The 13674-nt window shown below is 39.2% G+C and overlaps 1 pseudogene; it reads right to left on the bottom strand.

The window, feature by feature from the left end:
• Positions 1-3193: 3193 nt before the first annotated feature.
• Positions 3194-4004, bottom strand: LOC149211264 (carotenoid 9,10(9',10')-cleavage dioxygenase pseudogene; annotated as a pseudogene).
• Positions 4005-13674: the final 9670 nt, after the last annotated feature.

The raw sequence follows: 13674 nt of genomic DNA, 5'->3' as shown, positions 1-13674 counted from the left end.
AGCCCATGACTACCTCAAGGATCTTAACTTTCAGAAGTTATGTGGTAGTAATGTCGAGACTCGAACCAGATTTGGAAAATGTGTCTGAGTTTCATAAACTCATTCACATTGATATTCTTGGTGAACTTCCGTCCGAACATATGTTTTTCAGTTAGCATGATGAGCTCATATATGGTTGAGCCTCACTGGATTGGTGCCAAGAATCTTCTGAGATATCTTCGGGGCACAATCTCTCATGGATTGAGATACATTGCCAGAAATACGAAGCTGCATGATTATTTGAATGTTGATTGGGCAGGTAGTGTGAAGAATCACAAAAGCACTTCTCGGTGCTGGTTCTCTTTGGGTTTTGCTCGATATCTTGGATGAGCAGGAAGCAGAAGGCAGTTTCTTTGAGCAATGCTGAGACCGAATACATAGCTACGAGTATGATCTTGTGTGAAGCTGCCTGGTTGTGGAAGCTCTTCAATGAGTTGTTTGTACACATGATGGATACCACCGTGATCTTTATGTCAACCAGGGGGGGGATTCGATTGTTGAGGAATCATGTATTCTATGATTGCTCCAGCATATAGACATTACATAATACCTTATCTAGGATATGGTACATCAATGGGCGAGAAGGCTCCATCACATTGAGACTGATGTACAGGTTGCAGACATTATGTCAAAGCCCCGGGGGAAGGTCAACTTTGTGACTTTCCTGAACGACTTGGAGTCATTGAGAGACATTCTTATAAGGGTCTTGCATGATGCATGCATTGAGCTCTGGGAGCTCCGAGGGGCTTGGGGTACTTCTTGGAGCAACAAGCGACCATAGGGTGACTCACCCTCCCCGAATGATACGTTATGTATAGGGTGAATGGTTCAGCCTTCCCCTGTGATACCCCATGGCGACTTATGGGTAGGATGAGTGGTTCTCATGTCGAGGCATCCTACCCATGCAGTCTGGGACTCATGGGAAGCACCTCTCATATGGCCAATGAGTAGGGAAATGGGGTTAGAGACCATAGTAGTACTATCTACGGATGCATCGTTGTATCTACTGTACTCCCTATGCTAGGATGACCTCCATTAATCTGGGATCAATGAAACTGATTTGGGATCAGTATGAGTGGTTTGAGACACCCTCTTTTGATATTGATATGGGATCATTGAAACTAACTTGGGTCAATAAGAGTGATATGACTCACTTTCTTGGAACTGATTTGGGATTAGTAAGAGTGGTATGACACACTCTCTTCATATGGCATTGACTTCAGGTCAGTCGAGAAAGGTATGAGACATTCTCAATCAATTCTTCTTCTTCATGGTTAAGCAAAGCAGTGCAGGGCACTGATGGCAGAGATAGTACAGTCTGGCAGATGGAGTTCTCCCTAGTTGAGGGGGAGTGTTAAAATTGGAAATTATGGCCAAACTCCATGTGGGTCATCTTATTTATGGTAGATGATATTTTTCCTGGACTCCTCTCATCGAGAGGTGTAGGATTGATCTAAAGATCATCTGATTCTGATAAGTATTCATGGAGTTATGAATTTATTTGTGTTATAAGACTATTCGTCAACGTCGGCCAACAACAAAATAACCCCCACATGTGCTCAACGTTTTAGTATAAAAGGAGATGACTTGAGAGTCATTTCACACACACTTCACTCTTGATTTCTCTCCCCTCGCTTTGGGTTTTAGTGGAAGAGAAATCTAGGAGAGGAAGCCCTAAACGCAGGAGGGAAGGAGGTTGATCTACGCTGCCCTAATGGAGATCAAACTGCAGTTATGGAAGGGACCTATACGCTGACCTAAAGAAGATGTCCTTACCATTAACGCAATCATGGAAGGAGTGTTAACGTAGCTATGAAGGAGGCTAAATAAGATGCCCTAGCCGCAATCCTAAAAACCTACCTAGCCACATTCAAGGAGGGTTACATGATGCCCTAGTCGCAGATCCATGATGCCCTAGGCGCAGGTTCATGATGCCCTAGCACAGGCCACTTCAAGTGACCAAATTGATGGATGGAGGGCCAAGGTTCTAGGGTCGAGAGGGCAAGCTCCTAGGCTGAGTAAAGGAGGAACATAACGTTGTATGGAGAGGCCTAAATGCATGCCTAATGTTGTTGTCCTAGAATACCCTAGACGCAGTCATTCACTGCCATACGCTATTCTAAATGAGGTCTGTTCATACTTGCAGGGAGGCCGAGTTTGGAAAGGAGAATTACGGATTGTTTGAGGGCAGCAAAAGGTAAGGTAAGACTGTTTCGGAAGGTTGTTAGTGTGCAACAGAGGTCTGTGGTAGGCCAAAGGCCTAGCCACTCCAAAACAAGCCAACGTGGAAGTGTTAGGGGCTGCCATATGCTCAGAACAGCAGCATGAGGAGGCAGCCATCTACCTTGACTAGGCCGCAGTTCATTAAGGTTGTTCAAGGTATGTTTTGGGGCATGATTGTTGGGTTGCTGTAGGTTACAATGGGACAACAACAAGCACGGTGCTGCAAACACAAATGGGACAACAAGCAATCATAGGAGCATGTAGCATAAAAACTTGTGCTGAAACAAGAAGGATTGATAACTTGAAAACTTTAGTATAAAAATACACACAGGTATTTGTAATAATTATTTATTATTATATATAAATGTATAATATGATCTGAATGTACAAGGAGGACCCTGCTTTTATACCCCAGCAGGTGACCTTTCGTGAATGGGCATGTCTTTTAGACATGCCTTTTCACTTAATTTAATGACTAATTAACCTAAATAATATTTAATTATTTAATATTAATATTTATTTTATTTAGCTAATTTGTTATGAATTATATTCATAACATAGCCTCTTCCTTAGGAAGCTTTGTCCTCAAAGCTTTAATACTGGGGTTTTCTTCACTTAGGGTATGTCGTCTCGACGTATATAATCTGGCCATCCTCTTTTCTTATAACTCATCGATAATATTTCCTTAGATCTTTTTTATTATTATTATTAAAAGAACAGAAGATTCTTTTTAAAATACAAAGTTCATAATCCTTCCCCCACTATTAATACGTTTGAGTTCAAGAGTTCATAATCCTTCCTCCACTATTAATACATCCGTGTTCAAGTGCATATCACAGTTGAATCTCGTTTTCTGTTTTTTTATTTTCGTTGTTGATGAAATGCTTACCAGATACAGTACCTATATGGACTATCACTTTTATGGTTTTACTCATACCTCTGTGACAAAGAAAACATGGAACCCATACAGCACTCTTGCTGGAAGGGGAACAACTACCACTGGTTCAGAGGACATTGTCTTTGCATCAATCACATTAACTTCTGATTTCCCGGTATTCTCATCATGGACAAAGCATATCAAATAACCATCATCTTCTTCCAACTCTACATCATATTCTCTTGGTACAAAAATTGCTTCAGAACCATATTGTCCATGACCGAATTGAAAGATGCCTTTAACATTGCCTCCAACCTCCATTTGTTCCCTTCCCACTTCAGGTTCAAGTTGGAGGTCAAACTTAATGATTCCTTCCACTTTAGCCAATGAATCTAGTCTAGCTCCATAAACAAAACGTTGTTTCCTTCCAATGTACTTTTCATTTATATGTGGAAAATCCATGGCAGACTTGGACAGTTTCTTCTGTGAAGCTTCTCCAGTGTTCAGGTTGAAACACATTTCATATAATTCATTTTGATAGTTGCCTAGCCTTTTTCTGACATGCCCCGAAGCCATCTCAAGATCAATGTCTAGAAATCGACAAGTGTAAAGAACAACTTCATCACCATCCTCCCAAGCATTGGCATTATGAAAGATGTAATAGTTTGGAAGCTCAAACCAACGAATTTGAACATCGTCTTTTGCATATCGGGGTGGTATTCCAAAACGAGCTTTTCTAGTTTGATCAAAAGAGAGAACGATCTTTCCCTTAGCCATATTCTTGGGTTGAAAATACAAAGGAAGATCCATGAAAATTGCATAGTTTTCAGTTATTGCAAAATCATGCATCATGACAGGTTCAGGAATTGTTTATCTGGATCATTTTCATTGAGATTAAGATCAACATTTTGATCGAATTCTTCTTCTTTTTCTTCTTCCATATTTTTCTCTCGACATGCTTTAACTTCTACAATTGATTTTTTTAAATGCTGAAATGCTTCTTGAATTACACTAAAATGTTCGACGTGTTCACGACGTGAATGTAATGGTACATTGTGCGGCGAACTACGTTCAAAGGCCTGCATGAATATATCGTGTGCCATGGCTCTGATACCACTGTAGCATAAAAACTTATGCTAAAACAAGAAGGAATGAAATTTGAAAACTTTAGTATAAAAATACACACAAGTATTTGTAATAATTATTTCTTATTATATATAAATGTATAAGATGATCTAAATGTACAATGAGGACCCTGCTTTTATACACAGCAGGTGACCTTTCGTGAATTTTCACTTAATTTAATGACTAATTAACCTAAATAATATTTAATTATTTAATATTAATATTTATTTTATTTAGCTAATTTGTTATGAATTATATTCATAACAGAGCAGCAATGACATGTGGCAGCCAAAGCACATTGGGATAGCAGTAGCAATGCTAAACAGTGGGACAGCAGCATGGTAAGTGGTATAGCAGGACATGGTGCTTGTTGGAGCTTGGTACTTGGGACAACAAGCTATGACATGGCACAGCAATGCTAAACAGTGGGATAGCAGCAAATGCAATCATGGTGGAGCATGGTAGATGCGCCAGCAAGGACATGGTGCTTGCATGGGACTACAAGCAATCATGGTGCAGCAGTATGATGTGTGCAGCATGGTAATGAGGTCCACCGTGGTGATGATGAGTGCAACACGATGCAACACAGTGAGGTGCAACATGATGACGAGGTGCAACACTATGATGGGTGATGGAGTCACCTGGGAGAATCAGTTGAAGCAGCATGTATTCAACTAAGTTCAGCCACCTCATGTATCATCCTCTTAGAGATGATCTATGCTATTATAAGTCAAAGTGTTGACTTATGTTGAAATGTATTATCTCTCTCTCTCTTTTTCTGCTGAACTATTGAAGAACATATAAGAAGAATTGATCAAGGGTTTCCCCACATTGCGGTTTTTCCCTGGCTAGCGCCACATCTTGTGTCCTCTTTTCTTGGCTTGTCTTATGCGATCTATGTTTATGTTCTATCGGCAATTTACTTTAACGCTGATGTGATTACTAATCTGGATAAGATATTGAGATAACTCTGAAAATTGAAATAAATTGCTCTAAGCATAGAACATACCTAAAATTAACACTCCTGCACTATGCCAACTGCACTGCTGCCAACCTTGCTCTGCGTTGATTAGGATCTAGTCCCCAGTTATTGCATCTATCCTCCAAACACTCTATTGCATCATCTGACACTAAATCCATTTCGCTACTGCTAAATATTGGGCTCTCGTAGCAAGGAATTGATCCAAGAGGTGGACTCTTCAAGGATCTTTCCCACATGTAGTCCTCCTGACTACAAATCAATATCGCCCCATCTCCCTCCTGGAGATGCGTGGGCACTCATCGCAAACTCATCCTCGTCAATTTTTTATGAAGCAGCCTTAGGATCATGTTTCTCATCCTTGTCATTTTTCTTCAAAGGACACTGGGATGCATAGTGGCCCAACTCGCCACAACAAAAACATTTCACCTTCGAAATGTCCTTCTTTCGCTTCAGCTTCTGTTGTCCCTTCGATGCTAAAGTTGCGTTCTCCTCCTCCTCCTTCGTCTTTGTGCCACTCCCACTGCTACCATTGAGGTTGACCTTCACTAGGTACCTCTTTAGCTCCTCCTGTTGAAGAGCCGCCCACATCTCTTCCCATAAAGGTAGTTTTTCTCTACCCAATATGCTTTGGACGAAAACTTGTCATTCATCCGAGACTCCATTCAGGACTATCCTCACCATCGAGGTTGGCTGAGGAGTGGACCCCCACTGCAGCAAGCTGGTCTTTAGTGTCCTGAAGACATTGAAGATAGAGGTTCACCCCTTCTTCTTTCTGCGTCAAAGTCCATTACAACTTCTTCTCTAAATGCATCTTTTGTTGTTCAAAAGAGCCTTCATACAGAGAAGACAAGGCTTCCCACATCTCTTGGGTTGTATCCTTGCCCTGCAAGTGTGATACCACATGATCTTGAACTCCACCAAGAATGAGCCTCTTTGCCTTCCCCTGCTCGGCCTTGTACTTCTTCCTTTCATCGTTGTTAGCAGGAACAACTAAAACACTTTTGATGTAGGTCTCGAGATCATATTCTTCCAGAACAACAAAGATTATGGTCTTCCATATGACATAGTTGGAGGCTCCGTCCAACTTGTCCTGACCTCTGAGCCCATGCAATGTCATCTCACCCAACTGTCGAACTAAATCCTCTAGTCACTACTTAGCACTGCTCAGCTGCTCAGCAACTGAGAAATTCAAACTTTCTAGCAGAAAGTTCTTTGAGGAGAAAATTCCTCTTCTACATGTCTTCATTCTTTTCTAGCGGATTTCTGCCTCGGCAGAAACTGTGCCCTTCAAGTGCTGCATTGAGGCTCTGTGTTACTCCCTCTGCCTCTACAAACTCACAAGCTGGAAATCGTACCTCTTTGTCATCTCACTCAGAGAGATATCCTCGGATCTGCTTCCCAACAAGGACTGGGCAATCCCTCCAAGGGGATTCGAATCGCTGCGAAGTGCAGCTTTCGACCTCACTGCTCAGCACTGGATCTACTCTTCCTGTTTCAAAATCAAGCCTCTGATACTATGTGAAAATTCCTACACTCTGAAGGAACCCTACTGCAACAAATCTAAATCTACTTCACCTACTTGATTTTTAACATACATTAACCAAGTTATTCTTCTGAATGCTGAAGTAAATTACTGTTGCAGCCTACACTTATTAGATATTTGATCTCATGAAACAGAAAATAGAGCAAAGAACAAGATACATAGGACACACTTATTTTTGGATACAATAGTCCGCAGAAAAACCCAATGTGGGAAAACTGGTGCAATAGCTCTGATGGTTTATTATTATGCAAGAGAAATATCTGAATACAAATCTAGGATGATCATCTAACAATCCTTTATAGAGAAAATACTGGCAGAAAATCTGAGTGATTTTTACCTCACTTCACCTAGGAAAATTCTGGCTGATTCAACACAAGGTTGGCTAACCCCGGCTATTTCTGTGTTAGCTTTGCGTCACCTTCTTTGCCCTTTGTGTCAGCTCTCTCAGCTATTCCAGCATTTACCAACAGTTCGGATAGTTCCTGGCAGTTTCGACATTTCCCAGATTCTGCATGACAAACATCTTTTATGTGTCAACGCTCCCGGCTACTGCATTGCCTCTGCGTCAACTCTCTTGGTTGTTCTGGTAGTTCCAGGCAGTTTTGGTTGTACCGGCAGTTCTAGATTCTGCGTGATAGACAACTTTTTTGCATCAGGTCTCTCGACTACTGCGCTACCTCTCTGCAAGCTCTCTCTGCCTCTGTTCTATATTTTTCGGAAAACCCTTCTCCCATATTCTCTCTGCCCCTCAGCTGCAAGATCTCCCCAATCGATTTTCCTCCTAAGAACTTCTCACCTCAGAAAATCAATTTCCTCAATCTCTTTGTGTGTGTTTTCAAATGAACCCCACCTCCATTTTATACTTTTCCTATTGAGTCTTCAATGGCCAAGATTAAGTCTCTAATCAACGGCTAAGATTAAAACATGACTTGATCCGTCTTCTAGATCATTCTCACCCATATTTTGATTAATATCAATTAATATTTTAATTTCCTTAAGTTTAGACTTAAGAACTCCATCAAAAATATTAATTATTTTAATCAAATACAATCCGGGTGGAATTTCACCAAACGTTTTATGAGTTCTTTAGAACTCATGTGCCTTAGCCTCTCCACCAATTTTCAAAGCTAGATCACTTCCAATGCTACCAAAAACTAACATCTCATGTGTTGGCCTTTCCTTAAGCTCTCCTCCAATTTTGAAGCCATTCCAATGGTGAAGTTGGGAGAAAAGTCAAGCCTTAGCTCCAGGATCAAAACTTGCCTTGCCATCCCCAAGGCTAATACATTAAAGGGTCAAAAAAACATCTACAAGTGAAAATTCTTTCTTTGATCCTTTCCCCACCTTATCTAGGATAAGAATATCATTGGTTGCTACATTCTTTTCTCATACCCTAGACTGGGTCCACTTGGCCCCGTGTGGTCCCGCTCCTTTGAAAGATCATTCTTCAAGAACCATCCGGGATACCAATTCTAACAAGGATTTTAGGGATTGGGGAACTCCTTCACAAGTCTTATCCCATAAACCTAACCCTCAAATCCTCTCTTCCTTTCCCTAGAACACATAGTACCTTGCTTAGGAAGCAAGCAAGCTTCATCCTTCAAACTTTTCTAGGAAAGGGTCTATTTGGGTCACTCATATCCATTGACATATCCTTCATTGGTGACTCCACAAATATCGGGTCTCCTCCCATCGGTGAAAGTCTATAAATAGTAGGGAGCCTTAGCTGAGGTGACAGTAGGCTAAGTCTCCATTTGTTGCCCTTGGCCTAGCATTTTCCCTTTAGGGATACCTTATAGGTCCCCTGCTAGTTTGAGTGGTAACGAGCTTGTCCTCACTGGCTCTGATACCATGTTCATTTTAGATTAACATGTTCTTTGCTTATGACAGATACTTCAATATTCCATACTAGTCCATTCATAATTCATTAGCAATCACTAGAATCATTATCATATTGATAGTAACTGAAGAAAGAACATATACAACAAATGCAAAAGACAAGAGGACACGATAATATGGTTCAAGCCAGGGAAAAACACCAAGATGGGGAAAACCCTTGAACAATTCTTCTTTTTATCAATATCAAATGTTCAAGAGAGGGAGAGTACAATACTTTAAAGTCATAATGACTTGCCAGCGAGGAGATCCAATGTCACTGCCCTAGACAGGTAGATGGCCTAATCAATAGGCTGTAATTTAGGCATTTTGTCACAGAGATCAGATGGTACCTCCCTGAAGCGAGGTTTGGATAGGGCTTCTTGAAACTACTATCCCACTTAACTGTTCCAACACCCCTCATCTCAATTGTGGCTTACCTTGACCAATATTGTGTTGCCCTTCGCTGGTTGGACAGAGCCCTTGATAGGAATCTCCGCCTCTTTCTGATGGTGAATGACTGCAGCCCTTTCTAAAGAAACAGATCTGCAATACGGCCTTACTAGGAGGGAGATTCTGCCTCTCATTGTCCACAAGCCAGCCCACAAATTCGGCCTTCCTTTTTGCTCTTGAAATGAAACCTGTAATGATGAATTTTCCATACAAAGAGACCAGGTTTCTCCCTAAGATCAGCGGCTACCCTATTTGAAGCATCTTGGCCTAGTTGCAGAAGTAGAACCCAAAAACAGGACAGTCCTTCGTCCTCCTAGAGCATGGCCACCTCAGACATACATTGGAGACCTTGGATGTGACCAAATGAGGTGGGATGGCACCTCTATATATACAAATTGGAGAGGGTCAAAAGACATGACGTTTGAGCTTTATGAGCCTACATAGAGGTGAGGCCGATCTTGATAATTTACATACGAGTCATCATAAACTCAAAAACCCATTTCTCCTTATCCAAATTTGACAATTTTTAAGTCAATTTTGGTCCTCTCGAAAAGAAGAATTTAATGCCATAATTACCTTCTTCGAAAGACCTGCTCAAACTGGAATTAGTTGCCAATTTTAACAACCCACAAGCGGGGGAATCTGAATATTTCATGAGGCTGTAACCGTTGAAGGCAGTTGGAGGTTTCTTGGAAGGGGGATTCCAACACGGAGGGATTCTAAGAACGACGAATGTGGGTCGTAGAGAGAAAATAGAGTCGATTCAAGAAACATGACTGTTCCACACTTAACCCTGTCCACAGGGAGTAACCCTGTCCCAGAGCTTGAAGTCACATATTCCCAGCAAAGGTGTGACTCAGAGCGCTTGAGAGTTCACTATCAATGCAGTCGAGTGAGTGAAAACACAAAAAATCCCTGGGGTGAGTGTGTCACTGTTGTGTTACTGTTGTAAATAACACAATTCAATAACATAATAAAGCTGTATAGTTGAATGCTGGAGATTTCCCCAAGTCCAGATTTCTCCATGGCAAATCTTTTTGTGTCTGGTGCGAATATGTTGCTACTCTGTATTTTTCCTTTCATCTGCTGGGCTCAGATTACATATCCCACGTCAATTTCTGTCCAGTGTTTAGTAAGAGCATAGAAATTGGACTACTGAATATAAGAAAAGGGGTAATAGCAGAGGCACAATGTTCTGCTGTTTTTATTTATGGTCCATGCTTGTCCAGTTTTTCACTGCTGAAGACTTTTAACAGTAAAAATGGCAAGTATATAAAAATAAGAATTTCTGGCCATGTGAATGGGTAACAGCAGCATTATTTTCATAGCACACCAGCAAATTCTCATAATATCTGTCCTGGAGATCCGTCTATTGGAATTGCCCAGTAATAGATTACAGATCAAACAGTCACTTGTTATATACAGTAGGGAAGATGAAGGCTGTGATTTGTTTTTTCTGTAACACAGCACACAGTTAATACGTTCATGTTAGGATGGCCCATCCTGAATGCACCGTCACTGATACAAATTTAGTTCCCTACTGTCAAAAAAGGAAAAATAACAGGAATGTATGCAATAGCCACAATAATCTTTTGAGTTTACTGATCATTGGTTTATCAAAATATCAGAAAACTCGTCATCAAATACATTGATACCAGTCAAAATCTAGCCATCACAATAATTGCAGGAAAAAAAAATGTGTAGCTTACCAACCAATGTACATGATGAATGAAAATTGAAGGAACCGGCAAACCGGGAAGAACTGTGACGGAGAGCGTGCATAATGTTTTGCTCAGCGCTGAATCCCGGCTCCACGACTTAAAACAATGTGAAGCATTAGCCAGAGTCAGATTAGGGCTAAAGGGTTTAAGGTTCCCTTCCCGTGTAACGTTTCCTTCCCGTTAGAGTTTACGCTTCCCACAATAGCTCATCGCTCTCAAAGCTTTTGGTTGTGCTAAAAATGTCTTTAACCTTCCATCGTCTTCTTCTCTCCTAGCTTGAAAAATGATTGGGTTTCCGTGGGTTTATCGAAAAAAAGAAGGGCTTTTTTAAACTTCTATGATCGATTTGAGAAATGATTTGGTATTCTTTTTATTTATCAATGAAAAGGGCATTTTTTCAATCTTTTATTATAATGTAATCTTATTAATTAGGGATTTAATAAATAATTGACAATGTTTTTAAATATTTTTAGGTTTTTATGAGATAAGCAATTTTGATGTTAGACTATCAAATCTATCACATTATATTTTTGAGTCGATTTTTCAAGCCACAATTGATAGTATTGATTAAGTTTAGTTAGAATGGTTGAGAAAGAGGATTGTCATCCTCTCCATGTATTCAAATCCAGCATGTGATATATTCACTTTATGTGAGAAGTGCTAACTAAAGTATTAACCATGAAAAATATCTCACCTTGCATAGAGGTTGGAGGGTGGGGTGGATAGTTACATGTGAAAAAATAAATTAAATTAAAGCAAATCCATTAGCAATTACTTGCCTAGTCATGCAGCTATTGGCGTGACAACTACACAACTTACATAATTATTTGATGAAAAATTGTGTGAATCCTGTACACAAAATTTGATTTTTTTCATTGTTGATGTAGTGTAAATGAACTAAAAAAACTAACTAGTATAAGTTTTCATCTTATGTTTTGGTAGGCAACAATGTGGGTTAAGTAGTGACGGCAAGAATTTGAGACCTATAGTTCCTTGGGTTGTTCTTTGAGAATTAAAACAAAGCCAAGGCACCTTATGGAGGAAAATATCCTCTTTGCTTAAGGCTAACTAAAATTTTCAAGTACCTAGAGGGGTAACCCTTTAAGGTGTTGGTTTTGATTTTAATTGTTTCTCCAAGGATTATGAGTGATTTCAAGTGTAACTGTTGAGCTAGTCGATTGGTAAGACTAAAGAAAAATTTCTTAAAAAGAAATAAATTTAAACATGCATTTATCTATCGAAAAAAGAGCTTGTTTAAATCCCTGTTATCTTCTAACCTCACTAATTAGGGGTTTGGGAAATGGTTTGTGGTTTGGGTTTCCCTCTATTTATCGAAAAAAGGAAGGGCTTTTTAAAATCTTCCATGATCTTCTAATCTCACAAATTAGGGATTTAAGAAATGATTTGGTATTCTCTTTATTTATCAATGAAACGGCATTTTTTCAATCTTTTATTATAATGTAACCTTATTAATTAGGGATTTAATAAATAATTGACAATTATGTTTATAATGTTTTTTCAATATTTTATTGAAATTTATTGTTGTGTTAAAAGAATGGATAGGTTTTAGAGTTTAGGCTTCTATGAGATAAGTAATTTCGATGTTAGACTACCAAATCCATCACATTATATTTTTGAGTTAATTTTTCAAGCCACAATTGATAGTATTGATTAAGTTTAGTTAGAATGGTTGAGAAAGAGGATTGTCATCCTCTCCATGTATTCAAATCCCACATGTGACATATTCGCTTTATGTGAGATGTGCTAACTAAAGTATTAACCATGAAAAATATCTCACATTTGCATAGAGGTTGGAGGGTGGGGTGAATAGTTACACGTGAAAAAATAAATTAAATTAAAGCAGATCCATTGGCAATTACTTGCCTAGTCATGCAGCTATTGGCATGACAACTACACAACTTACATAATTATTTGATGAAAAATTGTGTGACTCCTATACACAAAATTTGATTTTTTTCATTGTTGATGTAGTGTAAATGAGCTAAAAAAACTAACTAGTATAAGTTTTCATCTTATGTTTTGGTAGGCAACAATGTGGGTTAAGTAGTGACAACACGAATTTGAGACCTATAGTTCCTTGGGTTGTTCTTTGAGAATTAATATAAAGCCAAGGCACCTTATGGAGGAAAATATCCTCTTTGCTTGAGGCTAACTAAAATTTTCAAGTACCTAGAGGGGTAACCCTTTAAGCTGTTGGTTTTGATTTTAATTGTTTCTCCAAGGATTATGAGTGATTTCAAGTGTAATTGTTGAGCTAATCGATTGATAAGACTAAAGAAAAATTTCTTAAAAATAAATAAATTTAAACATGCATTCACATAATCCAGATGGAAATCGATGGCCACCCACCTCTTCCATTGACTCAACATGATTCCCCATCTTGGCAATTTCTTTTTATCTACATTTTTGTTAGTCCCAAACTTTTTAGGTCATTTTGAGGCATTAAACAATGTTTTTTTCCATGTAGGGCCTAGTGTTGTCATAAGCTTACCAAAATTTTCATTTCTCAATTATATCTTTCAAACAATCTATTATGTGCTCTAAATGGAAATTGTATGTGAAAGTTGTGTCCCTTAGAAATTGATGTAACAACTAACCACCTCAGATCCCATAGTATTTTTGGCTCTTTGTCTCTTAGGGTTAGAGTTTTTGCCTCTTGTGGTTAGAGTTTTAGCCTCTTGTAATGGCATCTCATGAACGAGTGTAGTTGACGCCTCTTTCTTCAAAGATAAACTAACACATTCAAATTAGTTTGCGATAGTAATGACTGGACATGTGGTAAAAACAAGTAATTTAAATAAGATGTCATGAAATT

Source organism: Pinus tabuliformis, chromosome 1_2, assembly GCF_031772625.1.
Source record: "Pinus tabuliformis cultivar Carrire ecotype Pingquan chromosome 1_2, CPIR1, whole genome shotgun sequence".
NCBI lineage: Eukaryota > Viridiplantae > Streptophyta > Pinopsida > Pinales > Pinaceae > Pinus > Pinus tabuliformis.
This window is presented reverse-complemented; position numbering and strand designations above follow the sequence as displayed.